A 26,646-nucleotide genomic window follows, 5' to 3' on the forward strand; every position below is an offset into this window, starting at 1 on the left:
AGTCCATGTTGGAGCAGGTTTAGATACAGTCTAAAGCATAGATCTCAAAGTCTGTGCACAGAATTTAGCAAGGGCCTCGCACCTTCTGATGCATCAGGTAGGTGCACAATAGCATAGCCTAACCCTCTGTACTTTGGTCTATATTGATGCGGGACATAGACAGCCAGCTGATGACCAATCCATTAGTGCAATGGATGGCTGGAAGCATTTGTCTTTGCCTTTGCAATACCACAGAAGCAATGCATGGTCAATGTACAGCAATGACACACCTGTGTGAACAGCCAGGAGACCCCCCCCCCCCATGTTATGTTACATAGTTACATAGTTAGTACGGTCGAAAAAAGACATATGTCCATCACGTTCAACCAGGGAATTAAGGGGTAGGGGTGTGGCGCGATATTGGGGAAGGGATGAGATTTTATATTTCTTCATAAGCATTAATCTTATTTTGTCAATTAGGAACATTCAGCACCCACCCGCTATCAAGGCAGCTGCCTATCATGTCATGCCCTACCTGCACAGGTGTGCTGGCTACTCAAATGATCCAATTAAGGAGGCCATTTAGTCAGCAGCAGCAGAAGTCCTGTGCCTGGACGCTCCAACAGGGGCCAGACACAAGCAGAAGCAGAAGCAGCAGAAGCAGCAGCAGCACCACCTTTTGTTTTTTGGCTGCAGCAGCAGCAAGGCCCACAGGGCTGGCTAGCTGGCTAGCCAGCAAGCAGGTAGCAATGAAAGTAGGAATCTTTCTTTTTAACCCTGTAAGGGGGTGGTGCACTGTACCCGAAGATACTGCCATATCGGGTCAATGCATAGGGCGACGGAAGCAAGCTTCGAAATCGGCCCCCGTTCTCAAAAATCCATTTAATATATGGTCCCCAGATAGGGGACGTATCAGATATTAAACTGATAAGAACAGATACTACACTTGATCTTAGCCAAAAGGCCGAGAAGCGATAACCGTGAAAGGGGCGGGCCCAACAAGGTCCCCTTCATGGGCACTATCACTGCTTGCTGTCAGGGAGGCTGCCAGACAATTTTCCATGCACACTCTGGGCTGGGGGGCAGTCAACCACCAGTACACACAGCAGAACCTAAACCCATACCATTATTGCTAAGCAGCAAGACAGGGGCCCATTGCACTCCCACGGGGCCTTTTTAAATGCAATCCATAACCCGGATTTGCCAGGAACCCTTCTTACTCCTCCTACTTGCATGTGACACTGGGCTTAGGATCTGCATAGGAAACACACACACAAGCACACACCTACCTTTGTTGCCTGCAGATGCCTCCTTGGCTGTCCCCAAACGGTATCAAACCAACACCCACGGGAAGCTGTAAGCATAGAGGACATGCCTGCACCCCATTGGACTTACCTGTGTGGGTTAAATCCGGGTTATTTGACAACCTATGGCGGTGATGGTTCTGCTCAGGCAGAGCAGTGCTGATGCTCCTCATAAAGCTGTCGCTGCTGTGAAGGTTCTAGGTGACATCACAAATCCCTTTGGTTACATACACAACAAAGCTGGGTTGTTGTTGTTTACACTCTGCAAGGCCTGTGGAAGTGAGTGACATCATAGCACTGTAGTTCTGAGGGTTCAAGATGGATGCAACAATCTCCTGTTGCTTCTATGAAGGCCGTAATAGACGACATCACCAAACAGCTCCATAGTCACATACACAGCAAAGGAGAGATGTTGTTTACACCTAGTGATGTCAGTGGTATTGAGTGACATCACAGCACAGTGCTAAGGCTCCTGGGCCTGGACACAGCAGCGGCTGCAATATCTCAACGGAGAATACGTTTATATCTATGTGTGTGTGTGCGCATATATATATATATATATATATATATATATATATATATATATATATATTTCTCCGCCGAAATCACTTTTAAACCCATTTCCACCTTTTTTTCCCTTCTCTTCCTCTTACTTTTTTTTCACGTTTTTTTACGTTTTTCTCCTTTTCGCCTCTTTTCTGGGCGTATTATTCTTCTTTTTCTTCTTTTTTTTCGTCTAATGCATACCCCATCAGTGCAGCAATGCTTATTCAATACCGCCAGCAGATGGAGACACTGGGGGATAATTTTCTAAGGATTTATACTGATTTTTCCTGTCTGAATTTGTCGCACAGAAAGTTGCAGGCCAAATATGTGTGACATTTCTGCGACTTTAGCTTCTAGAGCATTTTTACAACATTATACATAGGTGCTGAATACATAAAAAGCGACTGTTCAGCGACAGACAAGTCGCATCGGCTGAAAGTAGGCCAGAATGTCAGTCCATGTTGGAGCAGGTTTAGATACAGTCTAAAGCATAGATCTCAAAGTCTGTGCACAGAATTTAGCAAGGGCCTCGCACCTTCTGATGCATCAGGTAGGTGCACAATAGCATAGCCTAACCCTCTGTACTTTGGTCTATATTGATGCGGGACATAGACAGCCAGCTGATGACCAATCCATTAGTGCAATGGATGGCTGGAAGCATTTGTCTTTGCCTTTGCAATACCACAGAAGCAATGCATGGTCAATGTACAGCAATGACACACCTGTGTGAACAGCCAGGAGACCCCCCCCCCCATGTTATGTTACATAGTTACATAGTTAGTACGGTCGAAAAAAGACATATGTCCATCACGTTCAACCAGGGAATTAAGGGGTAGGGGTGTGGCGCGATATTGGGGAAGGGATGAGATTTTATATTTCTTCATAAGCATTAATCTTATTTTGTCAATTAGGAACATTCAGCACCCACCCGCTATCAAGGCAGCTGCCTATCATGTCATGCCCTACCTGCACAGGTGTGCTGGCTACTCAAATGATCCAATTAAGGAGGCCATTTAGTCAGCAGCAGCAGAAGTCCTGTGCCTGGACGCTCCAACAGGGGCCAGACACAAGCAGAAGCAGAAGCAGCAGAAGCAGCAGCAGCACCACCTTTTGTTTTTTGGCTGCAGCAGCAGCAAGGCCCACAGGGCTGGCTAGCTGGCTAGCCAGCAAGCAGGTAGCAATGAAAGTAGGAATCTTTCTTTTTAACCCTGTAAGGGGGTGGTGCACTGTACCCGAAGATACTGCCATATCGGGTCAATGCATAGGGCGACGGAAGCAAGCTTCGAAATCGGCCCCCGTTCTCAAAAATCCATTTAATATATGGTCCCCAGATAGGGGACGTATCAGATATTAAACTGATAAGAACAGATACTACACTTGATCTTAGCCAAAAGGCCGAGAAGCGATAACCGTGAAAGGGGCGGGCCCAACAAGGTCCCCTTCATGGGCACTATCACTGCTTGCTGTCAGGGAGGCTGCCAGACAATTTTCCATGCACACTCTGGGCTGGGGGGCAGTCAACCACCAGTACACACAGCAGAACCTAAACCCATACCATTATTGCTAAGCAGCAAGACAGGGGCCCATTGCACTCCCACGGGGCCTTTTTAAATGCAATCCATAACCCGGATTTGCCAGGAACCCTTCTTACTCCTCCTACTTGCATGTGACACTGGGCTTAGGATCTGCATAGGAAACACACACACAAGCACACACCTACCTTTGTTGCCTGCAGATGCCTCCTTGGCTGTCCCCAAACGGTATCAAACCAACACCCACGGGAAGCTGTAAGCATAGAGGACATGCCTGCACCCCATTGGACTTACCTGTGTGGGTTAAATCCGGGTTATTTGACAACCTATGGCGGTGATGGTTCTGCTCAGGCAGAGCAGTGCTGATGCTCCTCATAAAGCTGTCGCTGCTGTGAAGGTTCTAGGTGACATCACAAATCCCTTTGGTTACATACACAACAAAGCTGGGTTGTTGTTGTTTACACTCTGCAAGGCCTGTGGAAGTGAGTGACATCATAGCACTGTAGTTCTGAGGGTTCAAGATGGATGCAACAATCTCCTGTTGCTTCTATGAAGGCCGTAATAGACGACATCACCAAACAGCTCCATAGTCACATACACAGCAAAGGAGAGATGTTGTTTACACCTAGTGATGTCAGTGGTATTGAGTGACATCACAGCACAGTGCTAAGGCTCCTGGGCCTGGACACAGCAGCGGCTGCAATATCTCAACGGAGAATACGTTTATATCTATGTGTGTGTGTGCGCATATATATATATATATATATATATATATATATATATATATATATATTTCTCCGCCGAAATCACTTTTAAACCCATTTCCACCTTTTTTTCCCTTCTCTTCCTCTTACTTTTTTTTCACGTTTTTTTACGTTTTTCTCCTTTTCGCCTCTTTTCTGGGCGTATTATTCTTCTTTTTCTTCTTTTTTTTCGTCTAATGCATACCCCATCAGTGCAGCAATGCTTATTCAATACCGCCAGCAGATGGAGACACTGGGGGATAATTTTCTAAGGATTTATACTGATTTTTCCTGTCTGAATTTGTCGCACAGAAAGTTGCAGGCCAAATATGTGTGACATTTCTGCGACTTTAGCTTCTAGAGCATTTTTACAACATTATACATAGGTGCTGAATACATAAAAAGCGACTGTTCAGCGACAGACAAGTCGCATCGGCTGAAAGTAGGCCAGAATGTCAGTCCATGTTGGAGCAGGTTTAGATACAGTCTAAAGCATAGATCTCAAAGTCTGTGCACAGAATTTAGCAAGGGCCTCGCACCTTCTGATGCATCAGGTAGGTGCACAATAGCATAGCCTAACCCTCTGTACTTTGGTCTATATTGATGCGGGACATAGACAGCCAGCTGATGACCAATCCATTAGTGCAATGGATGGCTGGAAGCATTTGTCTTTGCCTTTGCAATACCACAGAAGCAATGCATGGTCAATGTACAGCAATGACACACCTGTGTGAACAGCCAGGAGACCCCCCCCCCCCATGTTATGTTACATAGTTACATAGTTAGTACGGTCGAAAAAAGACATATGTCCATCACGTTCAACCAGGGAATTAAGGGGTAGGGGTGTGGCGCGATATTGGGGAAGGGATGAGATTTTATATTTCTTCATAAGCATTAATCTTATTTTGTCAATTAGGAACATTCAGCACCCACCCGCTATCAAGGCAGCTGCCTATCATGTCATGCCCTACCTGCACAGGTGTGCTGGCTACTCAAATGATCCAATTAAGGAGGCCATTTAGTCAGCAGCAGCAGAAGTCCTGTGCCTGGACGCTCCAACAGGGGCCAGACACAAGCAGAAGCAGAAGCAGCAGAAGCACCACCTTTTGTTTTTTGGCTGCAGCAGCAGCAGCAAGGCCCACAGGGCTGGCTAGCTGGCTAGCCAGCAAGCAGGTAGCAATGAAAGTAGGAATCTTTCTTTTTAACCCTGTAAGGGGGTGGTGCACTGTACCCGAAGATACTGCCATATCGGGTCAATGCATAGGGCGACGGAAGCAAGCTTCGAAATCGGCCCCCGTTCTCAAAAATCCATTTAATATATGGTCCCCAGATAGGGGACGTATCAGATATTAAACTGATAAGAACAGATACTACACTTGATCTTAGCCAAAAGGCCGAGAAGCGATAACCGTGAAAGGGGCGGGCCCAACAAGGTCCCCTTCATGGGCACTATCACTGCTTGCTGTCAGGGAGGCTGCCAGACAATTTTCCATGCACACTCTGGGCTGGGGGGCAGTCAACCACCAGTACACACAGCAGAACCTAAACCCATACCATTATTGCTAAGCAGCAAGACAGGGGCCCATTGCACTCCCACGGGGCCTTTTTAAATGCAATCCATAACCCGGATTTGCCAGGAACCCTTCTTACTCCTCCTACTTGCATGTGACACTGGGCTTAGGATCTGCATAGGAAACACACACACAAGCACACACCTACCTTTGTTGCCTGCAGATGCCTCCTTGGCTGTCCCCAAACGGTATCAAACCAACACCCACGGGAAGCTGTAAGCATAGAGGACATGCCTGCACCCCATTGGACTTACCTGTGTGGGTTAAATCCGGGTTATTTGACAACCTATGGCGGTGATGGTTCTGCTCAGGCAGAGCAGTGCTGATGCTCCTCATAAAGCTGTCGCTGCTGTGAAGGTTCTAGGTGACATCACAAATCCCTTTGGTTACATACACAACAAAGCTGGGTTGTTGTTGTTTACACTCTGCAAGGCCTGTGGAAGTGAGTGACATCATAGCACTGTAGTTCTGAGGGTTCAAGATGGATGCAACAATCTCCTGTTGCTTCTATGAAGGCCGTAATAGACGACATCACCAAACAGCTCCATAGTCACATACACAGCAAAGGAGAGATGTTGTTTACACCTAGTGATGTCAGTGGTATTGAGTGACATCACAGCACAGTGCTAAGGCTCCTGGGCCTGGACACAGCAGCGGCTGCAATATCTCAACGGAGAATACGTTTATATCTATGTGTGTGTGTGCGCATATATATATATATATATATATATATATATATATATATATATATTTCTCCGCCGAAATCACTTTTAAACCCATTTCCACCTTTTTTTCCCTTCTCTTCCTCTTACTTTTTTTTCACGTTTTTTTACGTTTTTCTCCTTTTCGCCTCTTTTCTGGGCGTATTATTCTTCTTTTTCTTCTTTTTTTTCGTCTAATGCATACCCCATCAGTGCAGCAATGCTTATTCAATACCGCCAGCAGATGGAGACACTGGGGGATAATTTTCTAAGGATTTATACTGATTTTTCCTGTCTGAATTTGTCGCACAGAAAGTTGCAGGCCAAATATGTGTGACATTTCTGCGACTTTAGCTTCTAGAGCATTTTTACAACATTATACATAGGTGCTGAATACATAAAAAGCGACTGTTCAGCGACAGACAAGTCGCATCGGCTGAAAGTAGGCCAGAATGTCAGTCCATGTTGGAGCAGGTTTAGATACAGTCTAAAGCATAGATCTCAAAGTCTGTGCACAGAATTTAGCAAGGGCCTCGCACCTTCTGATGCATCAGGTAGGTGCACAATAGCATAGCCTAACCCTCTGTACTTTGGTCTATATTGATGCGGGACATAGACAGCCAGCTGATGACCAATCCATTAGTGCAATGGATGGCTGGAAGCATTTGTCTTTGCCTTTGCAATACCACAGAAGCAATGCATGGTCAATGTACAGCAATGACACACCTGTGTGAACAGCCAGGAGACCCCCCCCCCCCCCCATGTTATGTTACATAGTTACATAGTTAGTACGGTCGAAAAAAGACATATGTCCATCACGTTCAACCAGGGAATTAAGGGGTAGGGGTGTGGCGCGATATTGGGGAAGGGATGAGATTTTATATTTCTTCATAAGCATTAATCTTATTTTGTCAATTAGGAACATTCAGCACCCACCCGCTATCAAGGCAGCTGCCTATCATGTCATGCCCTACCTGCACAGGTGTGCTGGCTACTCAAATGATCCAATTAAGGAGGCCATTTAGTCAGCAGCAGCAGAAGTCCTGTGCCTGGACGCTCCAACAGGGGCCAGACACAAGCAGAAGCAGAAGCAGCAGAAGCAGCAGCAGCACCACCTTTTGTTTTTTGGCTGCAGCAGCAGCAAGGCCCACAGGGCTGGCTAGCTGGCTAGCCAGCAAGCAGGTAGCAATGAAAGTAGGAATCTTTCTTTTTAACCCTGTAAGGGGGTGGTGCACTGTACCCGAAGATACTGCCATATCGGGTCAATGCATAGGGCGACGGAAGCAAGCTTCGAAATCGGCCCCCGTTCTCAAAAATCCATTTAATATATGGTCCCCAGATAGGGGACGTATCAGATATTAAACTGATAAGAACAGATACTACACTTGATCTTAGCCAAAAGGCCGAGAAGCGATAACCGTGAAAGGGGCGGGCCCAACAAGGTCCCCTTCATGGGCACTATCACTGCTTGCTGTCAGGGAGGCTGCCAGACAATTTTCCATGCACACTCTGGGCTGGGGGGCAGTCAACCACCAGTACACACAGCAGAACCTAAACCCATACCATTATTGCTAAGCAGCAAGACAGGGGCCCATTGCACTCCCACGGGGCCTTTTTAAATGCAATCCATAACCCGGATTTGCCAGGAACCCTTCTTACTCCTCCTACTTGCATGTGACACTGGGCTTAGGATCTGCATAGGAAACACACACACAAGCACACACCTACCTTTGTTGCCTGCAGATGCCTCCTTGGCTGTCCCCAAACGGTATCAAACCAACACCCACGGGAAGCTGTAAGCATAGAGGACATGCCTGCACCCCATTGGACTTACCTGTGTGGGTTAAATCCGGGTTATTTGACAACCTATGGCGGTGATGGTTCTGCTCAGGCAGAGCAGTGCTGATGCTCCTCATAAAGCTGTCGCTGCTGTGAAGGTTCTAGGTGACATCACAAATCCCTTTGGTTACATACACAACAAAGCTGGGTTGTTGTTGTTTACACTCTGCAAGGCCTGTGGAAGTGAGTGACATCATAGCACTGTAGTTCTGAGGGTTCAAGATGGATGCAACAATCTCCTGTTGCTTCTATGAAGGCCGTAATAGACGACATCACCAAACAGCTCCATAGTCACATACACAGCAAAGGAGAGATGTTGTTTACACCTAGTGATGTCAGTGGTATTGAGTGACATCACAGCACAGTGCTAAGGCTCCTGGGCCTGGACACAGCAGCGGCTGCAATATCTCAACGGAGAATACGTTTATATCTATGTGTGTGTGTGCGCATATATATATATATATATATATATATATATATATATATATATATATATTTCTCCGCCGAAATCACTTTTAAACCCATTTCCACCTTTTTTTCCCTTCTCTTCCTCTTACTTTTTTTTCACGTTTTTTTACGTTTTTCTCCTTTTCGCCTCTTTTCTGGGCGTATTATTCTTCTTTTTCTTCTTTTTTTTCGTCTAATGCATACCCCATCAGTGCAGCAATGCTTATTCAATACCGCCAGCAGATGGAGACACTGGGGGATAATTTTCTAAGGATTTATACTGATTTTTCCTGTCTGAATTTGTCGCACAGAAAGTTGCAGGCCAAATATGTGTGACATTTCTGCGACTTTAGCTTCTAGAGCATTTTTACAACATTATACATAGGTGCTGAATACATAAAAAGCGACTGTTCAGCGACAGACAAGTCGCATCGGCTGAAAGTAGGCCAGAATGTCAGTCCATGTTGGAGCAGGTTTAGATACAGTCTAAAGCATAGATCTCAAAGTCTGTGCACAGAATTTAGCAAGGGCCTCGCACCTTCTGATGCATCAGGTAGGTGCACAATAGCATAGCCTAACCCTCTGTACTTTGGTCTATATTGATGCGGGACATAGACAGCCAGCTGATGACCAATCCATTAGTGCAATGGATGGCTGGAAGCATTTGTCTTTGCCTTTGCAATACCACAGAAGCAATGCATGGTCAATGTACAGCAATGACACACCTGTGTGAACAGCCAGGAGACCCCCCCCCCCCATGTTATGTTACATAGTTACATAGTTAGTACGGTCGAAAAAAGACATATGTCCATCACGTTCAACCAGGGAATTAAGGGGTAGGGGTGTGGCGCGATATTGGGGAAGGGATGAGATTTTATATTTCTTCATAAGCATTAATCTTATTTTGTCAATTAGGAACATTCAGCACCCACCCGCTATCAAGGCAGCTGCCTATCATGTCATGCCCTACCTGCACAGGTGTGCTGGCTACTCAAATGATCCAATTAAGGAGGCCATTTAGTCAGCAGCAGCAGAAGTCCTGTGCCTGGACGCTCCAACAGGGGCCAGACACAAGCAGAAGCAGAAGCAGCAGAAGCAGCAGCAGCACCACCTTTTGTTTTTTGGCTGCAGCAGCAGCAAGGCCCACAGGGCTGGCTAGCTGGCTAGCCAGCAAGCAGGTAGCAATGAAAGTAGGAATCTTTCTTTTTAACCCTGTAAGGGGGTGGTGCACTGTACCCGAAGATACTGCCATATCGGGTCAATGCATAGGGCGACGGAAGCAAGCTTCGAAATCGGCCCCCGTTCTCAAAAATCCATTTAATATATGGTCCCCAGATAGGGGACGTATCAGATATTAAACTGATAAGAACAGATACTACACTTGATCTTAGCCAAAAGGCCGAGAAGCGATAACCGTGAAAGGGGCGGGCCCAACAAGGTCCCCTTCATGGGCACTATCACTGCTTGCTGTCAGGGAGGCTGCCAGACAATTTTCCATGCACACTCTGGGCTGGGGGGCAGTCAACCACCAGTACACACAGCAGAACCTAAACCCATACCATTATTGCTAAGCAGCAAGACAGGGGCCCATTGCACTCCCACGGGCCCTTTTTAAATGCAATCCATAACCCGGATTTGCCAGGAACCCTTCTTACTCCTCCTACTTGCATGTGACACTGGGCTTAGGATCTGCATAGGAAACACACACACAAGCACACACCTACCTTTGTTGCCTGCAGATGCCTCCTTGGCTGTCCCCAAACGGTATCAAACCAACACCCACGGGAAGCTGTAAGCATAGAGGACATGCCTGCACCCCATTGGACTTACCTGTGTGGGTTAAATCCGGGTTATTTGACAACCTATGGCGGTGATGGTTCTGCTCAGGCAGAGCAGTGCTGATGCTCCTCATAAAGCTGTCGCTGCTGTGAAGGTTCTAGGTGACATCACAAATCCCTTTGGTTACATACACAACAAAGCTGGGTTGTTGTTGTTTACACTCTGCAAGGCCTGTGGAAGTGAGTGACATCATAGCACTGTAGTTCTGAGGGTTCAAGATGGATGCAACAATCTCCTGTTGCTTCTATGAAGGCCGTAATAGACGACATCACCAAACAGCTCCATAGTCACATACACAGCAAAGGAGAGATGTTGTTTACACCTAGTGATGTCAGTGGTATTGAGTGACATCACAGCACAGTGCTAAGGCTCCTGGGCCTGGACACAGCAGCGGCTGCAATATCTCAACGGAGAATACGTTTATATCTATGTGTGTGTGTGCGCATATATATATATATATATATATATATATATATATATATATATATTTCTCCGCCGAAATCACTTTTAAACCCATTTCCACCTTTTTTTCCCTTCTCTTCCTCTTACTTTTTTTTCACGTTTTTTTACGTTTTTCTCCTTTTCGCCTCTTTTCTGGGCGTATTATTCTTCTTTTTCTTCTTTTTTTTCGTCTAATGCATACCCCATCAGTGCAGCAATGCTTATTCAATACCGCCAGCAGATGGAGACACTGGGGGATAATTTTCTAAGGATTTATACTGATTTTTCCTGTCTGAATTTGTCGCACAGAAAGTTGCAGGCCAAATATGTGTGACATTTCTGCGACTTTAGCTTCTAGAGCATTTTTACAACATTATACATAGGTGCTGAATACATAAAAAGCGACTGTTCAGCGACAGACAAGTCGCATCGGCTGAAAGTAGGCCAGAATGTCAGTCCATGTTGGAGCAGGTTTAGATACAGTCTAAAGCATAGATCTCAAAGTCTGTGCACAGAATTTAGCAAGGGCCTCGCACCTTCTGATGCATCAGGTAGGTGCACAATAGCATAGCCTAACCCTCTGTACTTTGGTCTATATTGATGCGGGACATAGACAGCCAGCTGATGACCAATCCATTAGTGCAATGGATGGCTGGAAGCATTTGTCTTTGCCTTTGCAATACCACAGAAGCAATGCATGGTCAATGTACAGCAATGACACACCTGTGTGAACAGCCAGGAGACCCCCCCCCCCATGTTATGTTACATAGTTACATAGTTAGTACGGTCGAAAAAAGACATATGTCCATCACGTTCAACCAGGGAATTAAGGGGTAGGGGTGTGGCGCGATATTGGGGAAGGGATGAGATTTTATATTTCTTCATAAGCATTAATCTTATTTTGTCAATTAGGAACATTCAGCACCCACCCGCTATCAAGGCAGCTGCCTATCATGTCATGCCCTACCTGCACAGGTGTGCTGGCTACTCAAATGATCCAATTAAGGAGGCCATTTAGTCAGCAGCAGCAGAAGTCCTGTGCCTGGACGCTCCAACAGGGGCCAGACACAAGCAGAAGCAGAAGCAGCAGAAGCAGCAGCAGCACCACCTTTTGTTTTTTGGCTGCAGCAGCAGCAAGGCCCACAGGGCTGGCTAGCTGGCTAGCCAGCAAGCAGGTAGCAATGAAAGTAGGAATCTTTCTTTTTAACCCTGTAAGGGGGTGGTGCACTGTACCCGAAGATACTGCCATATCGGGTCAATGCATAGGGCGACGGAAGCAAGCTTCGAAATCGGCCCCCGTTCTCAAAAATCCATTTAATATATGGTCCCCAGATAGGGGACGTATCAGATATTAAACTGATAAGAACAGATACTACACTTGATCTTAGCCAAAAGGCCGAGAAGCGATAACCGTGAAAGGGGCGGGCCCAACAAGGTCCCCTTCATGGGCACTATCACTGCTTGCTGTCAGGGAGGCTGCCAGACAATTTTCCATGCACACTCTGGGCTGGGGGGCAGTCAACCACCAGTACACACAGCAGAACCTAAACCCATACCATTATTGCTAAGCAGCAAGACAGGGGCCCATTGCACTCCCACGGGGCCTTTTTAAATGCAATCCATAACCCGGATTTGCCAGGAACCCTTCTTACTCCTCCTACTTGCATGTGACACTGGGCTTAGGATCTGCATAGGAAACACACACACAAGCACACACCTACCTTTGTTGCCTGCAGATGCCTCCTTGGCTGTCCCCAAACGGTATCAAACCAACACCCACGGGAAGCTGTAAGCATAGAGGACATGCCTGCACCCCATTGGACTTACCTGTGTGGGTTAAATCCGGGTTATTTGACAACCTATGGCGGTGATGGTTCTGCTCAGGCAGAGCAGTGCTGATGCTCCTCATAAAGCTGTCGCTGCTGTGAAGGTTCTAGGTGACATCACAAATCCCTTTGGTTACATACACAACAAAGCTGGGTTGTTGTTGTTTACACTCTGCAAGGCCTGTGGAAGTGAGTGACATCATAGCACTGTAGTTCTGAGGGTTCAAGATGGATGCAACAATCTCCTGTTGCTTCTATGAAGGCCGTAATAGACGACATCACCAAACAGCTCCATAGTCACATACACAGCAAAGGAGAGATGTTGTTTACACCTAGTGATGTCAGTGGTATTGAGTGACATCACAGCACAGTGCTAAGGCTCCTGGGCCTGGACACAGCAGCGGCTGCAATATCTCAACGGAGAATACGTTTATATCTATGTGTGTGTGTGCGCATATATATATATATATATATATATATATATATATATATATATATATTTCTCCGCCGAAATCACTTTTAAACCCATTTCCACCTTTTTTTCCCTTCTCTTCCTCTTACTTTTTTTTCACGTTTTTTTACGTTTTTCTCCTTTTCGCCTCTTTTCTGGGCGTATTATTCTTCTTTTTCTTCTTTTTTTTCGTCTAATGCATACCCCATCAGTGCAGCAATGCTTATTCAATACCGCCAGCAGATGGAGACACTGGGGGATAATTTTCTAAGGATTTATACTGATTTTTCCTGTCTGAATTTGTCGCACAGAAAGTTGCAGGCCAAATATGTGTGACATTTCTGCGACTTTAGCTTCTAGAGCATTTTTACAACATTATACATAGGTGCTGAATACATAAAAAGCGACTGTTCAGCGACAGACAAGTCGCATCGGCTGAAAGTAGGCCAGAATGTCAGTCCATGTTGGAGCAGGTTTAGATACAGTCTAAAGCATAGATCTCAAAGTCTGTGCACAGAATTTAGCAAGGGCCTCGCACCTTCTGATGCATCAGGTAGGTGCACAATAGCATAGCCTAACCCTCTGTACTTTGGTCTATATTGATGCGGGACATAGACAGCCAGCTGATGACCAATCCATTAGTGCAATGGATGGCTGGAAGCATTTGTCTTTGCCTTTGCAATACCACAGAAGCAATGCATGGTCAATGTACAGCAATGACACACCTGTGTGAACAGCCAGGAGACCCCCCCCCCCCATGTTATGTTACATAGTTACATAGTTAGTACGGTCGAAAAAAGACATATGTCCATCACGTTCAACCAGGGAATTAAGGGGTAGGGGTGTGGCGCGATATTGGGGAAGGGATGAGATTTTATATTTCTTCATAAGCATTAATCTTATTTTGTCAATTAGGAACATTCAGCACCCACCCGCTATCAAGGCAGCTGCCTATCATGTCATGCCCTACCTGCACAGGTGTGCTGGCTACTCAAATGATCCAATTAAGGAGGCCATTTAGTCAGCAGCAGCAGAAGTCCTGTGCCTGGACGCTCCAACAGGGGCCAGACACAAGCAGAAGCAGAAGCAGCAGAAGCAGCAGCAGCACCACCTTTTGTTTTTTGGCTGCAGCAGCAGCAAGGCCCACAGGGCTGGCTAGCTGGCTAGCCAGCAAGCAGGTAGCAATGAAAGTAGGAATCTTTCTTTTTAACCCTGTAAGGGGGTGGTGCACTGTACCCGAAGATACTGCCATATCGGGTCAATGCATAGGGCGACGGAAGCAAGCTTCGAAATCGGCCCCCGTTCTCAAAAATCCATTTAATATATGGTCCCCAGATAGGGGACGTATCAGATATTAAACTGATAAGAACAGATACTACACTTGATCTTAGCCAAAAGGCCGAGAAGCGATAACCGTGAAAGGGGCGGGCCCAACAAGGTCCCCTTCATGGGCACTATCACTGCTTGCTGTCAGGGAGGCTGCCAGACAATTTTCCATGCACACTCTGGGCTGGGGGGCAGTCAACCACCAGTACACACAGCAGAACCTAAACCCATACCATTATTGCTAAGCAGCAAGACAGGGGCCCATTGCACTCCCACGGGGCCTTTTTAAATGCAATCCATAACCCGGATTTGCCAGGAACCCTTCTTACTCCTCCTACTTGCATGTGACACTGGGCTTAGGATCTGCATAGGAAACACACACACAAGCACACACCTACCTTTGTTGCCTGCAGATGCCTCCTTGGCTGTCCCCAAACGGTATCAAACCAACACCCACGGGAAGCTGTAAGCATAGAGGACATGCCTGCACCCCATTGGACTTACCTGTGTGGGTTAAATCCGGGTTATTTGACAACCTATGGCGGTGATGGTTCTGCTCAGGCAGAGCAGTGCTGATGCTCCTCATAAAGCTGTCGCTGCTGTGAAGGTTCTAGGTGACATCACAAATCCCTTTGGTTACATACACAACAAAGCTGGGTTGTTGTTGTTTACACTCTGCAAGGCCTGTGGAAGTGAGTGACATCATAGCACTGTAGTTCTGAGGGTTCAAGATGGATGCAACAATCTCCTGTTGCTTCTATGAAGGCCGTTATAGACGACATCACCAAACAGCTCCATAGTCACATACACAGCAAAGGAGAGATGTTGTTTACACCTAGTGATGTCAGTGGTATTGAGTGACATCACAGCACAGTGCTAAGGCTCCTGGGCCTGGACACAGCAGCGGCTGCAATATCTCAACGGAGAATACGTTTATATCTATGTGTGTGTGTGCGCATATATATATATATATATATATATATATATATATATATTTCTCCGCCGAAATCACTTTTAAACCCATTTCCACCTTTTTTTCCCTTCTCTTCCTCTTACTTTTTTTTCACGTTTTTTTACGTTTTTCTCCTTTTCGCCTCTTTTCTGGGCGTATTATTCTTCTTTTTCTTCTTTTTTTTCGTCTAATGCATACCCCATCAGTGCAGCAATGCTTATTCAATACCGCCAGCAGATGGAGACACTGGGGGATAATTTTCTAAGGATTTATACTGATTTTTCCTGTCTGAATTTGTCGCACAGAAAGTTGCAGGCCAAATATGTGTGACATTTCTGCGACTTTAGCTTCTAGAGCATTTTTACAACATTATACATAGGTGCTGAATACATAAAAAGCGACTGTTCAGCGACAGACAAGTCGCATCGGCTGAAAGTAGGCCAGAATGTCAGTCCATGTTGGAGCAGGTTTAGATACAGTCTAAAGCATAGATCTCAAAGTCTGTGCACAGAATTTAGCAAGGGCCTCGCACCTTCTGATGCATCAGGTAGGTGCACAATAGCATAGCCTAACCCTCTGTACTTTGGTCTATATTGATGCGGGACATAGACAGCCAGCTGATGACCAATCCATTAGTGCAATGGATGGCTGGAAGCATTTGTCTTTGCCTTTGCAATACCACAGAAGCAATGCATGGTCAATGTACAGCAATGACACACCTGTGTGAACAGCCAGGAGACCCCCCCCCCCATGTTATGTTACATAGTTACATAGTTAGTACGGTCGAAAAAAGACATATGTCCATCACGTTCAACCAGGGAATTAAGGGGTAGGGGTGTGGCGCGATATTGGGGAAGGGATGAGATTTTATATTTCTTCATAAGCATTAATCTTATTTTGTCAATTAGGAACATTCAGCACCCACCCGCTATCAAGGCAGCTGCCTATCATGTCATGCCCTACCTGCACAGGTGTGCTGGCTACTCAAATGATCCAATTAAGGAGGCCATTTAGTCAGCAGCAGCAGAAGTCCTGTGCCTGGACGCTCCAACAGGGGCCAGACACAAGCAGAAGCAGAAGCAGCAGAAGCAGCAGCAGCACCACCTTTTGTTTTTTGGCTGCAGCAGCAGCAAGGCCCACAGGGCTGGCTAGCTGGCTAGCCAGCAAGCAGGTAGCAATGAAAGTAGGAATCTTTCTTTTTAACCCTGTAAGGGGGTGGTGCACTGTACCCGAAGATACTGCCATATCGGGTCAATGCATAGGGCGACGGAAGCAAGCTTCGAAATCGGCCCCCGTTCTCAAAAATCCATTTAATATATGGTCCCCAGATAGGGGACGTATCAGATATTAAACTGATAAGAACAGATACTACACTTGATCTTAGCCAAAAGGCCGAGAAGCGATAACCGTGAAAGGGGCGGGCCCAACAAGGTCCCCTTCATGGGCACTATCACTGCTTGCTGTCAGGGAGGCTGCCAGACAATTTTCCATGCACACTCTGGGCTGGGGGGCAGTCAACCACCAGTACACACAGCAGAACCTAAACCCATTCCATTATTGCTAAGCAGCAAGACAGGGGCCCATTGCACTCCCACGGGGCCTTTTTAAATGCAATCCATAACCCGGATTTGCCAGGAACCCTTCTTACTCCTCCTACTTGCATGTGACACTGGGCTTAGGATCTGCATAGGAAACACACACACAAGCACACACCTACCTTTGTTGCCTGCAGATGCCTCCTTGGCTGTCCCCAAACGGTATCAAACCAACACCCACGGGAAGCTGTAAGCATAGAGGACATGCCTGCACCCCATTGGACTTACCTGTGTGGGTTAAATCCGGGTTATTTGACAACCTATGGCGGTGATGGTTCTGCTCAGGCAGAGCAGTGCTGATGCTCCTCATAAAGCTGTCGCTGCTGTGAAGGTTCTAGGTGACATCACAAATCCCTTTGGTTACATACACAACAAAGCTGGGTTGTTGTTGTTTACACTCTGCAAGGCCTGTGGAAGTGAGTGACATCATAGCACTGTAGTTCTGAGGGTTCAAGATGGATGCAACAATCTCCTGTTGCTTCTATGAAGGCCGTAATAGACGACATCACCAAACAGCTCCATAGTCACATACACAGCAAAGGAGAGATGTTGTTTACACCTAGTGATGTCAGTGGTATTGAGTGACATCACAGCACAGTGCTAAGGCTCCTGGGCCTGGACACAGCAGCGGCTGCAATATCTCAACGGAGAATACGTTTATATCTATGTGTGTGTGTGCGCATATATATATATATATATATATATATATATATATATATATATATTTCTCCGCCGAAATCACTTTTAAACCCATTTCCACCTTTTTTTCCCTTCTCTTCCTCTTACTTTTTTTTCACGTTTTTTTACGTTTTTCTCCTTTTCGCCTCTTTTCTGGGCGTATTATTCTTCTTTTTCTTCTTTTTTTTCGTCTAATGCATACCCCATCAGTGCAGCAATGCTTATTCAATACCGCCAGCAGATGGAGACACTGGGGGATAATTTTCTAAGGATTTATACTGATTTTTCCTGTCTGAATTTGTCGCACAGAAAGTTGCAGGCCAAATATGTGTGACATTTCTGCGACTTTAGCTTCTAGAGCATTTTTACAACATTATACATAGGTGCTGAATACATAAAAAGCGACTGTTCAGCGACAGACAAGTCGCATCGGCTGAAAGTAGGCCAGAATGTCAGTCCATGTTGGAGCAGGTTTAGATACAGTCTAAAGCATAGATCTCAAAGTCTGTGCACAGAATTTAGCAAGGGCCTCGCACCTTCTGATGCATCAGGTAGGTGCACAATAGCATAGCCTAACCCTCTGTACTTTGGTCTATATTGATGCGGGACATAGACAGCCAGCTGATGACCAATCCATTAGTGCAATGGATGGCTGGAAGCATTTGTCTTTGCCTTTGCAATACCACAGAAGCAATGCATGGTCAATGTACAGCAATGACACACCTGTGTGAACAGCCAGGAGACCCCCCCCCCCATGTTATGTTACATAGTTACATAGTTAGTACGGTCGAAAAAAGACATATGTCCATCACGTTCAACCAGGGAATTAAGGGGTAGGGGTGTGGCGCGATATTGGGGAAGGGATGAGATTTTATATTTCTTCATAAGCATTAATCTTATTTTGTCAATTAGGAACATTCAGCACCCACCCGCTATCAAGGCAGCTGCCTATCATGTCATGCCCTACCTGCACAGGTGTGCTAGCTACTCAAATGATCCAATTAAGGAGGCCATTTAGTCAGCAGCAGCAGAAGTCCTGTGCCTGGACGCTCCAACAGGGGCCAGACACAAGCAGAAGCAGAAGCAGCAGAAGCAGCAGCACCACCTTTTGTTTTTTGGCTGCAGCAGCAGCAAGGCCCACAGGGCTGGCTAGCTGGCTAGCCAGCAAGCAGGTAGCAATGAAAGTAGGAATCTTTCTTTTTAACCCTGTAAGGGGGTGGTGCACTGTACCCGAAGATACTGCCATATCGGGTCAATGCATAGGGCGACGGAAGCAAGCTTCGAAATCGGCCCCCGTTCTCAAAAATCCATTTAATATATGGTCCCCAGATAGGGGACGTATCAGATATTAAACTGATAAGAACAGATACTACACTTGATCTTAGCCAAAAGGCCGAGAAGCGATAACCGTGAAAGGGGCGGGCCCAACAAGGTCCCCTTCATGGGCACTATCACTGCTTGCTGTCAGGGAGGCTGCCAGACAATTTTCCATGCACACTCTGGGCTGGGGGGCAGTCAACCACCAGTACACACAGCAGAACCTAAACCCATACCATTATTGCTAAGCAGCAAGACAGGGGCCCATTGCACTCCCACGGGGCCTTTTTAAATGCAATCCATAACCCGGATTTGCCAGGAACCCTTCTTACTCCTCCTACTTGCATGTGACACTGGGCTTAGGATCTGCATAGGAAACACACACACAAGCACACACCTACCTTTGTTGCCTGCAGATGCCTCCTTGGCTGTCCCCAAACGGTATCAAACCAACACCCACGGGAAGCTGTAAGCATAGAGGACATGCCTGCACCCCATTGGACTTACCTGTGTGGGTTAAATCCGGGTTATTTGACAACCTATGGCGGTGATGGTTCTGCTCAGGCAGAGCAGTGCTGATGCTCCTCATAAAGCTGTCGCTGCTGTGAAGGTTCTAGGTGACATCACAAATCCCTTTGGTTACATACACAACAAAGCTGGGTTGTTGTTGTTTACACTCTGCAAGGCCTGTGGAAGTGAGTGACATCATAGCACTGTAGTTCTGAGGGTTCAAGATGGATGCAACAATCTCCTGTTGCTTCTATGAAGGCCGTAATAGACGACATCACCAAACAGCTCCATAGTCACATACACAGCAAAGGAGAGATGTTGTTTACACCTAGTGATGTCAGTGGTATTGAGTGACATCACAGCACAGTGCTAAGGCTCCTGGGCCTGGACACAGCAGCGGCTGCAATATCTCAACGGAGAATACGTTTATATCTATGTGTGTGTGTGCGCATATATATATATATATATATATATATATATATATATATATATATATTTCTCCGCCGAAATCACTTTTAAACCCATTTCCACCTTTTTTTCCCTTCTCTTCCTCTTACTTTTTTTTCACGTTTTTTTACGTTTTTCTCCTTTTCGCCTCTTTTCTGGGCGTATTATTCTTCTTTTTCTTCTTTTTTTTCGTCTAATGCATACCCCATCAGTGCAGCAATGCTTATTCAATACCGCCAGCAGATGGAGACACTGGGGGATAATTTTCTAAGGATTTATACTGATTTTTCCTGTCTGAATTTGTCGCACAGAAAGTTGCAGGCCAAATATGTGTGACATTTCTGCGACTTTAGCTTCTAGAGCATTTTTACAACATTATACATAGGTGCTGAATACATAAAAAGCGACTGTTCAGCGACAGACAAGTCGCATCGGCTGAAAGTAGGCCAGAATGTCAGTCCATGTTGGAGCAGGTTTAGATACAGTCTAAAGCATAGATCTCAAAGTCTGTGCACAGAATTTAGCAAGGGCCTCGCACCTTCTGATGCATCAGGTAGGTGCACAATAGCATAGCCTAACCCTCTGTACTTTGGTCTATATTGATGCGGGACATAGACAGCCAGCTGATGACCAATCCATTAGTGCAATGGATGGCTGGAAGCATTTGTCTTTGCCTTTGCAATACCACAGAAGCAGTGCATGGTCAATGTACAGCAATGACACACCTGTGTGAACAGCCAGGAGACCCCCCCCCCCCATGTTATGTTACATAGTTACATAGTTAGTACGGTCGAAAAAAGACATATGTCCATCACGTTCAACCAGGGAATTAAGGGGTAGGGGTGTGGCGCGATATTGGGGAAGGGATGAGATTTTATATTTCTTCATAAGCATTAATCTTATTTTGTCAATTAGGAACATTCAGCACCCACCCGCTATCAAGGCAGCTGCCTATCATGTCATGCCCTACCTGCACAGGTGTGCTGGCTACTCAAATGATCCAATTAAGGAGGCCATTTAGTCAGCAGCAGCAGAAGTCCTGTGCCTGGACGCTCCAACAGGGGCCAGACACAAGCAGAAGCAGAAGCAGCAGAAGCAGCAGCAGCACCACCTTTTGTTTTTTGGCTGCAGCAGCAGCAAGGCCCACAGGGCTGGCTAGCTGGCTAGCCAGCAAGCAGGTAGCAATGAAAGTAGGAATCTTTCTTTTTAACCCTGTAAGGGGGTGGTGCACTGTACCCGAAGATACTGCCATATCGGGTCAATGCATAGGGCGACGGAAGCAAGCTTCGAAATCGGCCCCCGTTCTCAAAAATCCATTTAATATATGGTCCCCAGATAGGGGACGTATCAGATATTAAACTGATAAGAACAGATACTACACTTGATCTTAGCCAAAAGGCCGAGAAGCGATAACCGTGAAAGGGGCGGGCCCAACAAGGTCCCCTTCATGGGCACTATCACTGCTTGCTGTCAGGGAGGCTGCCAGACAATTTTCCATGCACACTCTGGGCTGGGGGGCAGTCAACCACCAGTACACACAGCAGAACCTAAACCCATACCATTATTGCTAAGCAGCAAGACAGGGGCCCATTGCACTCCCACGGGGCCTTTTTAAATGCAATCCATAACCCGGATTTGCCAGGAACCCTTCTTACTCCTCCTACTTGCATGTGACACTGGGCTTAGGATCTGCATAGGAAACACACACACAAGCACACACCTACCTTTGTTGCCTGCAGATGCCTCCTTGGCTGTCCCCAAACGGTATCAAACCAACACCCACGGGAAGCTGTAAGCATAGAGGACATGCCTGCACCCCATTGGACTTACCTGTGTGGGTTAAATCCGGGTTATTTGACAACCTATGGCGGTGATGGTTCTGCTCAGGCAGAGCAGTGCTGATGCTCCTCATAAAGCTGTCGCTGCTGTGAAGGTTCTAGGTGACATCACAAATCCCTTTGGTTACATACACAACAAAGCTGGGTTGTTGTTGTTTACACTCTGCAAGGCCTGTGGAAGTGAGTGACATCATAGCACTGTAGTTCTGAGGGTTCAAGATGGATGCAACAATCTCCTGTTGCTTCTATGAAGGCCGTAATAGACGACATCACCAAACAGCTCCATAGTCACATACACAGCAAAGGAGAGATGTTGTTTACACCTAGTGATGTCAGTGGTATTGAGTGACATCACAGCACAGTGCTAAGGCTCCTGGGCCTGGACACAGCAGCGGCTGCAATATCTCAACGGAGAATACGTTTATATCTATGTGTGTGTGTGCGCATATATATATATATATATATATATATATATATATATATATATATAGCAAAAAGATAAAGGCAGCACCTCAGTTGTCCAGAGTAGGAGAAGAAAATGAAAAAGGAGATGGGGTGCACGCATTCCTAGAACCTGGGTCCACTGGTTCCTCAATCCAGAGAAGTAAAGATGATGCAGCACTCCACAATAATGCATAAGGTGGTGTTTATTCCAGCATGTGCAAAGACAACGTTTCACCAGTCTCTCACTGGCTTTCTCAAGTAACTGATAGTGACATAGGTGGGTATAAATAGACCTCCCATTCGGTCATGTGACATAATTAGCAAAACAATTTACATAAGTAAACCAGGTGCATACAAAATCACAGTGAATATCTTGAACATTACATAACGTATAAAGTATCAAAGTGTATATACATGTAATACAGTGATCAGAGATTAGATACTGATCATATAAAGTGTGAAAATAACATAAGTATACATGCAGGGGCGTGTAGACGTGAAATGCTTCCGGTTTCCTCGCCATGATGCCTGTGTTGCAGAGACGCCGATCCAGCGTGATACTGAAGAGATTCGCGGCTGTTAGCAACGCTTCCGGGTTGAGAGGAGGTAGCGGCGTCTAAATGACGTCATTGCTACCATGGAAACCTCTCTCCGTCATTAGCGCATGCGTAATGGGCCTGTGGAATGTAGAGAATGAGCTGCTCATGCGTACTGTGAGTCGCGTCCTTGCAAGGCCGCTAAGGTACGGACGCACTTGTTGCCAAGGACGCGACTCACAGTACGCATGAGCAGCTCATTCTCTACATTCCACAGGCCCATTACGCATGCGCTAATGACGGAGAGAGGTTTCCATGGTAGCAATGACGTCATTTAGACGCCGCTACCTCCTCTCAACCCGGAAGCGTTGCTAACAGCCGCGAATCTCTTCAGTATCACGCTGGATCGGCGTCTCTGCAACACAGGCATCATGGCGAGGAAACCGGAAGCATTTCACGTCTACACGCCCCTGCATGTATACTTATGTTATTTTCACACTTTATATGATCAGTATCTAATCTCTGATCACTGTATTACATGTATATACACTTTGATACTTTATACGTTATGTAATGTTCAAGATATTCACTGTGATTTTGTATGCACCTGGTTTACTTATGTAAATTGTTTTGCTAATTATGTCACATGACCGAATGGGAGGTCTATTTATACCCACCTATGTCACTATCAGTTACTTGAGAAAGCCAGTGAGAGACTGGTGAAACGTTGTCTTTGCACATGCTGGAATAAACACCACCTTATGCATTATTGTGGAGTGCTGCATCATCTTTACTTCTCTATATATATATATATATATTTCTCCGCCGAAATCACTTTTAAACCCATTTCCACCTTTTTTTCCCTTCTCTTCCTCTTACTTTTTTTTCACGTTTTTTTACGTTTTTCTCCTTTTCGCCTCTTTTCTGGGCGTATTATTCTTCTTTTTCTTCTTTTTTTTCGTCTAATGCATACCCCATCAGTGCAGCAATGCTTATTCAATACCGCCAGCAGATGGAGACACTGGGGGATAATTTTCTAAGGATTTATACAGATTTTTCCTGTCTGAATTTGTCGCACAGAAAGTTGCAGGCCAAATATGTGTGACATTTCTGCGACTTTAGCTTCTAGAGCATTTTTACAACATTATACATAGGTGCTGAATACATAAAAAGCGACTGTTCAGCGACAGACAAGTCGCATCGGCTGAAAGTAGGCCAGAATGTCAGTCCATGTTGGAGCAGGTTTAGGTACAGTCTAAAGCATAGATCTCAAAGTCTGTGCACAGAATTTAGCAAGGGCCTCGCACCTTCTGATGCATCAGGTAGGTGCACAATAGCATAGCCTAACCCTCTGTACTTTGGTCTATATTGATGCGGGACATAGACAGCCAGCTGATGACCAATCCATTAGTGCAATGGATGGCTGGAAGCATTTGTCTTTGCCTTTGCAATACCACAGAAGCAATGCATGGTCAATGTACAGCAATGACACACCTGTGTGAACAGCCAGGAGACCCCCCCCCCCATGTTATGTTACATAGTTACATAGTTAGTACGGTCGAAAAAAGACATATGTCCATCACGTTCAACCAGGGAATTAAGGGGTAGGGGTGTGGCGCGATATTGGGGAAGGGATGAGATTTTATATTTCTTCATAAGCATTAATCTTATTTTGTCAATTAGGAACATTCAGCACCCACCCGCTATCAAGGCAGCTGCCTATCATGTCATGCCCTACCTGCACAGGTGTGCTGGCTACTCAAATGATCCAATTAAGGAGGCCATTTAGTCAGCAGCAGCAGAAGTCCTGTGCCTGGACGCTCCAACAGGGGCCAGACACAAGCAGAAGCAGAAGCAGCAGAAGCAGCAGCAGCAGCACCACCTTTTGTTTTTTGGCTGCAGCAGCAGCAAGGCCCACAGGGCTGGCTAGCTGGCTAGCCAGCAAGCAGGTAGCAATGAAAGTAGGAATCTTTCTTTTTAACCCTGTAAGGGGGTGGTGCACTGTACCCGAAGATACTGCCATATCGGGTCAATGCATAGGGCGACGGAAGCAAGCTTCGAAATCGGCCCCCGTTCTCAAAAATCCATTTAATATATGGTCCCCAGATAGGGGACGTATCAGATATTAAACTGATAAGAACAGATACTACACTTGATCTTAGCCAAAAGGCCGAGAAGCGATAACCGTGAAAGGGGCGGGCCCAACAAGGTCCCCTTCATGGGCACTATCACTGCTTGCTGTCAGGGAGGCTGCCAGACAATTTTCCATGCACACTCTGGGCTGGGGGGCAGTCAACCACCAGTACACACAGCAGAACCTAAACCCATACCATTATTGCTAAGCAGCAAGACAGGGGCCCATTGCACTCCCACGGGGCCTTTTTAAATGCAATCCATAACCCGGATTTGCCAGGAACCCTTCTTACTCCTCCTACTTGCATGTGACACTGGGCTTAGGATCTGCATAGGAAACACACACACAAGCACACACCTACCTTTGTTGCCTGCAGATGCCTCCTTGGCTGTCCCCAAACGGTATCAAACCAACACCCACGGGAAGCTGTAAGCATAGAGGACATGCCTGCACCCCATTGGACTTACCTGTGTGGGTTAAATCCGGGTTATTTGACAACCTATGGCGGTGATGGTTCTGCTCAGGCAGAGCAGTGCTGATGCTCCTCATAAAGCTGTCGCTGCTGTGAAGGTTCTAGGTGACATCACAAATCCCTTTGGTTACATACACAACAAAGCTGGGTTGTTGTTGTTTACACTCTGCAAGGCCTGTGGAAGTGAGTGACATCATAGCACTGTAGTTCTGAGGGTTCAAGATGGATGCAACAATCTCCTGTTGCTTCTATGAAGGCCGTAATAGACGACATCACCAAACAGCTCCATAGTCACATACACAGCAAAGGAGAGATGTTGTTTACACCTAGTGATGTCAGTGGTATTGAGTGACATCACAGCACAGTGCTAAGGCTCCTGGGCCTGGACACAGCAGCGGCTGCAATATCTCAACGGAGAATACGTTTATATCTATGTGTGTGTGTGCGCATATATATATATATATATATATATATATATATATATATATTTCTCCGCCGAAATCACTTTTAAACCCATTTCCACCTTTTTTTCCCTTCTCTTCCTCTTACTTTTTTTTCACGTTTTTTTACGTTTTTCTCCTTTTCGCCTCTTTTCTGGGCGTATTATTCTTCTTTTTCTTCTTTTTTTTCGTCTAATGCATACCCCATCAGTGCAGCAATGCTTATTCAATACCGCCAGCAGATGGAGACACTGGGGGATAATTTTCTAAGGATTTATACTGATTTTTCCTGTCTGAATTTGTCGCACAGAAAGTTGCAGGCCAAATATGTGTGACATTTCTGCGACTTTAGCTTCTAGAGCATTTTTACAACATTATACATAGGTGCTGAATACATAAAAAGCGACTGTTCAGCGACAGACAAGTCGCATCGGCTGAAAGTAGGCCAGAATGTCAGTCCATGTTGGAGCAGGTTTAGATACAGTCTAAAGCATAGATCTCAAAGTCTGTGCACAGAATTTAGCAAGGGCCTCGCACCTTCTGATGCATCAGGTAGGTGCACAATAGCATAGCCTAACCCTCTGTACTTTGGTCTATATTGATGCGGGACATAGACAGCCAGCTGATGACCAATCCATTAGTGCAATGGATGGCTGGAAGCATTTGTCTTTGCCTTTGCAATACCACAGAAGCAATGCATGGTCAATGTACAGCAATGACACACCTGTGTGAACAGCC

The 26,646-nt window shown here is 46.0% G+C and overlaps 11 non-coding genes across 11 annotated transcripts; all 11 read right to left on the reverse strand.

Annotated features, from left to right (window-relative positions):
- Positions 1-764: 764 nt before the first annotated feature.
- Positions 765-955, reverse strand: LOC130333623 (U2 spliceosomal RNA). Its single transcript, XR_008875780.1, has one exon. It is a non-coding gene; the product is annotated as a U2 spliceosomal RNA (small nuclear RNA).
- Positions 956-3,045: 2,090 nt separating this feature from the next.
- LOC130333624 (U2 spliceosomal RNA) lies at positions 3,046-3,236 on the reverse strand. Its single transcript, XR_008875781.1, has one exon. It is a non-coding gene; the product is annotated as a U2 spliceosomal RNA (small nuclear RNA).
- A 2,083-nt stretch (positions 3,237-5,319) lies between these two features.
- On the reverse strand, positions 5,320-5,510 carry LOC130333625 (U2 spliceosomal RNA). The gene has a single exon (XR_008875782.1). It is a non-coding gene; the product is annotated as a U2 spliceosomal RNA (small nuclear RNA).
- A 2,090-nt stretch (positions 5,511-7,600) lies between these two features.
- On the reverse strand, positions 7,601-7,791 carry LOC130333626 (U2 spliceosomal RNA). The gene has a single exon (XR_008875783.1). It is a non-coding gene; the product is annotated as a U2 spliceosomal RNA (small nuclear RNA).
- Positions 7,792-9,882: 2,091 nt separating this feature from the next.
- Positions 9,883-10,073, reverse strand: LOC130333628 (U2 spliceosomal RNA). Its single transcript, XR_008875785.1, has one exon. It is a non-coding gene; the product is annotated as a U2 spliceosomal RNA (small nuclear RNA).
- A 2,086-nt stretch (positions 10,074-12,159) lies between these two features.
- Positions 12,160-12,350, reverse strand: LOC130333630 (U2 spliceosomal RNA). The gene has a single exon (XR_008875786.1). It is a non-coding gene; the product is annotated as a U2 spliceosomal RNA (small nuclear RNA).
- Positions 12,351-14,439: 2,089 nt separating this feature from the next.
- On the reverse strand, positions 14,440-14,630 carry LOC130333631 (U2 spliceosomal RNA). Its single transcript, XR_008875787.1, has one exon. It is a non-coding gene; the product is annotated as a U2 spliceosomal RNA (small nuclear RNA).
- Positions 14,631-16,710: 2,080 nt separating this feature from the next.
- On the reverse strand, positions 16,711-16,901 carry LOC130333632 (U2 spliceosomal RNA). Its single transcript, XR_008875788.1, has one exon. It is a non-coding gene; the product is annotated as a U2 spliceosomal RNA (small nuclear RNA).
- A 2,083-nt stretch (positions 16,902-18,984) lies between these two features.
- LOC130333633 (U2 spliceosomal RNA) lies at positions 18,985-19,175 on the reverse strand. Its single transcript, XR_008875789.1, has one exon. It is a non-coding gene; the product is annotated as a U2 spliceosomal RNA (small nuclear RNA).
- Positions 19,176-21,264: 2,089 nt separating this feature from the next.
- On the reverse strand, positions 21,265-21,455 carry LOC130333634 (U2 spliceosomal RNA). Its single transcript, XR_008875790.1, has one exon. It is a non-coding gene; the product is annotated as a U2 spliceosomal RNA (small nuclear RNA).
- A 3,398-nt stretch (positions 21,456-24,853) lies between these two features.
- Positions 24,854-25,044, reverse strand: LOC130333635 (U2 spliceosomal RNA). Its single transcript, XR_008875791.1, has one exon. It is a non-coding gene; the product is annotated as a U2 spliceosomal RNA (small nuclear RNA).
- Between the last annotated feature and the right edge of the window lie 1,602 nt (positions 25,045-26,646).

Source organism: Hyla sarda, unplaced genomic scaffold, assembly GCF_029499605.1.
Source record: "Hyla sarda isolate aHylSar1 unplaced genomic scaffold, aHylSar1.hap1 scaffold_413, whole genome shotgun sequence".
Taxonomy (NCBI): Eukaryota; Metazoa; Chordata; class Amphibia; order Anura; family Hylidae; genus Hyla; species Hyla sarda.